General features: G+C 39.5%; 1 non-coding gene and 1 pseudogene across 1 annotated transcript; both read left to right on the forward strand.

The window, feature by feature from the left end:
- Positions 1 to 3318: 3318 nt before the first annotated feature.
- On the forward strand, positions 3319 to 3434 carry LOC113544674 (uncharacterized; annotated as a pseudogene).
- Positions 3435 to 4057: 623 nt separating this feature from the next.
- Positions 4058 to 4172, forward strand: LOC113544679 (U5 spliceosomal RNA). The gene has a single exon (XR_003404537.3). It is a non-coding gene; the product is annotated as a U5 spliceosomal RNA (small nuclear RNA).
- Positions 4173 to 5102: the final 930 nt, after the last annotated feature.

Consider the following 5102-nt stretch of genomic DNA (forward strand, 5'->3'; position numbering starts at 1 on the left):
TCCTAGTGTTGAATTTGATATTGATCAGCTTATTGCAACACCTTCTACAGGCTCAGGCCCTTTCACTAGTCAGCAAGCAGCGTTTTCTACAATCAATTCCTCAGCCCTTGATTGGCCCCTCAGGCCATGACTGGCTCACAGACTAGTCAGAGGGGTAAGAGATCAACTGGCAAAATCAAGGGAAGGGAAGTTCTAAATGCGTACCAAGTAACCATGAATGAGACACTGAATGAAACCTATCAACCTTAGGCCCTAGTATGGTGAAAGTAGCACCTAATCCACAGAGTGCAATGAGAGAGAGACTATTGAGAACAGCACAAGAAAACTGATGGTACAAGTGGGCTGAGTATACTGGCAGTAGCTTAAAAAAGGATAATTGTCTCGTATGCACACCTTCACCTTTAAAAATGGTAGTAGTAGTACCCAATCTATATGATTATTACCAATGTGCAGAATTTAATAGAAATAATAGTAACATAGGGGGAGAATGAAAAACCTTTTTGGTCCTGCAGAATGTTTGGCATACTTAGGAAATTCACTTTTTAGGCAAAAACGGGATGGCCGGGGAGATTGTTACATCCCAGTGTGTACACCAGTCAAATCAGCAAAAGAAGAGTTTCTATATAATCATGAAATATGTAAGGAGCTGGGATTTGAATGTTTTTACAAAGTTAAGGGACAATATAATTTGGGGAATTTTGAGGGCAATTGTTCAGTGACTTGGCACCTAGACATGAATAACAGAACAGGACTAACTTCTACCCTGTTAAAAATCAAACTGTTTTCCTATGACCAGCTGGTGCCAGGAGCAGACTTCTTCTGGGTATGTGGAAAACAACGACTTAGATTGACATTGACAAAGAGTCAGATGGGATTATGCGCTAGAGTACGAATAAGTCAGGGAGTTACAATGGTAAACTGCAAAGAGAAATTATAGAGTAAAAAGAGCCTAGTGTACCTATATTCAATAGGTCAGCCAAGAGGTATACCTAATGATTTCAAAGCTAGAGATGAAGTGGCATCAGGATTTGAGTCTATACTAATCTGGATAATTCCCAACAGAAACACGGAATGGATTAATTAGGTTTATTATAATTATTTATACAGAAGATGCTTTATCAGCATTAGGAGAACAACTAAGTGCTATGAGTAGAATGGCATGGCAAAATCAACAAGCTTTAGATTGGTTAATGGCAGAAAAAGGTGGTGTCTGTGTAATGTTTGGGGGTCAATGCCACACATTTACTCCTAACAATACTGCACCCAATAGAACATTCACTGAAGCTATGAACATACTAAAAAACCTAAGACATGAGGTTACTGGAAATGTGGGAAGGAATATTAACAATTAGGATTGGTTTGAGTCTACATTTTATGATGGAGAGTTTTGTTTACAAACTAGCAATAGTAGTAGCTGTTGGAGGACTGTCCTTTGGTTGTGTTGTGCTCATACTACGGTCCTTTCTGGTTCAGGCTACTGTTAAACAGATGTCTCTCTTGTCCAGGACAATTATGGACAATTGCCTGTGTAAAAACAATGAACGAGTAGGCCCCCTAAACCAGATTGGGTTCTAGAACAATGGCCAGAAGAAAGGGACTCCAGTTCCTTGACTGAGGATGAAGAAGTGTGATGAGCCATGCCCTGGGTGCTAGCCTAACCTCTCCCCAAGGGTGACCCCCTGCAATATGCAAAGTTGAAGAAAAAGCATTATTGCACCACTGGAATTAGGACAGCCATCGCCTGAAAGAAAAAGATTTTATTTTTTTCACTACTGATTATAAAATGATCATATTGATTTGTTATCGTTTGATTATTACTGTAGTCAATTCTGGGAATTTGATTCTGTGATAGATTATGTTTTAATGATTGATCTACAACTGTGACAAATGTATAAGTCTGATACTGACAGGATCACTATTGTACTCTACACAACCATGACAACCACAGGCAAGTGCTGAACCAAATGCTTGCTCATGCTTATAACACAATGTCTTATTTGTGAAGTGGAAGTTAAAACAGGGAGACATGATCTTTTACTCCTTCCTAGTCAAGTGCAGAGGGAGAGGTTTGATCCTGTACTCCACAAAAGTGCTGTTTCAGGATGGAGGAACAAATGGAGGAACTGAATTCTGAGACCACTCTCTTGAGGTAGGTGGGACTTAAATCATACTCTGATCAAGAAAATTCTTCTATACATTCCCTCCTTTGGGACTTATGTATGATTATTATGTACTCCATCAGGTCCAATCAAAAGTTAAAATAATCAAAGTGATAACTGTTTTAATCAATCAAAGGCCTAAGAATGACTTTGAAGTGCATTTTAATCATGAACAGAGTGTGACTATTTAAATCAGTATAAGCATATGACTATGTTGGACTGCTGTAATCAATTAGAAAATAATCTTATAGAATATAAAAGAATTTTTGTGTATGTGAATGAAGAAAACTAAGACAAACTGATGTGACTCTAGCTTGTGGGAAATCACTGAGCACACATTTCTCATTCATAAATTGTATCTTTTCAGTCCAGGCTTGCTCTGTCATTTCTCATGGGAAAGTACTCTTTCTCTGCCAAAGTACATTAAGTTTGTATCTTTTTCACCAGTTTGACATTGGTGATTTATTAAGAATATTGTTAAAGGTTATGAAGTGTTAACATTTTTGAAAAATAAATTGATTAAGCTCACAGCACAGTTAAAAAGAAGATGGTGAGACAATGAAATAATTGTGGTCAGGGGTGTGATAAAAAGAAAAAAGTGAGCAAACTCTACCTAATGAGATCATTGTTTTAGAATTGTATAAAAACATGAGCAACAACTGTGTAAATCAGATGATCTGGAGACATTTCGGCTTTGTTGGTTTTTTCAATGAAGTCTGATTTTTGGCATCCAAAACCCTTTGACTTTGAAAAGTTATTTTTCTTTTATTTTGGACTGAGAAGATTTTCCACGGCAGTGTAAATTGGAGTAAAAATTTGATGCATGAGTTAAGATGAAAGAGATTGTTTGTGTCGTTTGAGGTGGCTGTTTTTGTTTTTGTTCTGGTTTTGTTTTGTGTAGTCTTTGATTGTGAAATTGGATACACGAGTTGTTGAGTTTTGGATATGCCTTAGTTTTTATTTTAAAAAAAACTGTTCTTATCAGTTTAATATCCGATACATCCTAAATAAATAAATAGGAATAAATTCACATATTTACAATTTATTTTGGTTTAATTTAATTTGAATGTATTTATTTCTATAAAGCTGCTTTGTGACAATGTCCATTGTTAAAAGTGCTATACAAATTAAACTGAATTGAAATGAATTGAGTCCTCCATTCGTTGACTTTATATTATACAGATTTTTAGAGCAGGGAGCTGGAAGAGGGGCTTGTGCCATCCACTCCCTGCATCAATCTTGTATTGCAGTACCTCCAGGAATGGTGCACCTTATCAAAACGTAAAAATAAATAAATAAAAACCTTGCTTTTTTTCTTTCGTAGAGCTGCATCCCTGGCTAGCAATTCTTCTGCTATCACCCATTGTCTACATTGGCCCTTTCTCTTCGTGGGGACACCACGAAGACCAGAACCATAGGAGTGTCTTGAAAGAAGGGATGTAACTTAAGCCCCACAGACAGTTCCGGGATGGCTTAAACAGTGAGTGGGTGGGAAATAATGGCTATCTCCATAAGTGACTGGGAACTAGTAATCTGGCTCAGTGTAAGGTGGCTTGAGCACCCCATCTCCCCCCTGACATCTTTTTATAGCTCCTGCAGAAGAAAAAGAGCAAAGTGGTACTTAAAAATAATAATTAAAAAAATATATAATGGAACAGATGTAAATTGTAAATGTTTCAGCTCTACTTCGTGAAAAAGGAGGGGGTTAAACAGGATTTAACACAAACTATAGCCCATATCTAACTCTAAACAAATCCTACATTTATAGCTACTGCTCTGACTGTTTGCAATAGCTATCAAATCTATCATGGTGTATGAGGTCGGCGCAAGCCACCTTACCCTAGGCCAGCTTTCTAGACTTCCAAAAGAGTTTCAGAGGCCTGGTCCAACTTCAGGTATAGCTCAGGTTTCTATTCATTCACAAATATATCTTTTGCTTTTTACTAAAGGGTTCCGTGGAGTGGAATGTTGATGAGTTCAACTTATTTTTGTGGGCTTTGCTGTTGCCAAGCTGTGTGTGTTTTATGATTTGATGTAAGAGATTGACAGGGATCTGTTGGGGGTGGAATCTGGCTGCTCAACCCTCTGTAGCTAATCCTTTTTCACCTCTCTGTGTAAGGTGCTCAAGTGTGTTAACACCCACCATTCTGGAGGCAAAGCTTTGTCATAGGGTGTTCTTCAGGCCACAGGAAATAACAGCTTATCGCTTCTCGGCCTTTTGGCTAAGTATAGACTAATTCTTGGTCTTGAAGTCATGCCCAGAGAAGGTGATGTCTGGCCGGTTCGAGTGGTGCGGCTTCATCACATGGTCAGGATGGAGCCATGTGTGGATGCTGCGGCTGAAATCAAGAACCGCTTCAGATTGGACTGGGTGGTTCTGCACATCCTGCGGGACCTGTGTAAGATGACTGCCTTGAGGATCTCCTGCTACAGGATTTTTCCTCATCTGGGTTCCAGGATGTTACCTTCACCTCCTTTTCTGACTGCTCCTCATTCTTCGACCAGTGATGAGGTTGAGGTTCCGGTGACAGTTCATCTATACAACCCCTTCGTCGCTGATAAGGACATCAGACTCTTCCTGGGGAGGTACTGATCCTCGGTGTCAGCAGGAGAGAGGATTCGTGGCCACTTTGCAGCCCCCGTGGCTGGACAGGGCCAGTAAAGATCTGCACTGGCTGGGGGCACTGGGATGTCTCCTGTTAAGAGAACGACTCTACCAGCATGGCAAGCAGCATACCTCTGTGTCCGATTGGAGGTGCATTTTGCAAAATCGTCATCTGGCGTGACTTTAATGTAGTGGATATAAGATCTAAGGTTTGTGCAATATCATCAGCCAATTCTTCAACTTGACGATATTTGGATTTGATCAAGGCTAACCATCACACCATAATTAGGAACGAGAGCGCCTAGGAATCTGCTCCAAAACATTTGACTACAGGCGAG

Source organism: Pangasianodon hypophthalmus, chromosome 18 (genome assembly GCF_027358585.1).
Source record: "Pangasianodon hypophthalmus isolate fPanHyp1 chromosome 18, fPanHyp1.pri, whole genome shotgun sequence".
Lineage (NCBI taxonomy): Eukaryota > Metazoa > Chordata > Actinopteri > Siluriformes > Pangasiidae > Pangasianodon > Pangasianodon hypophthalmus.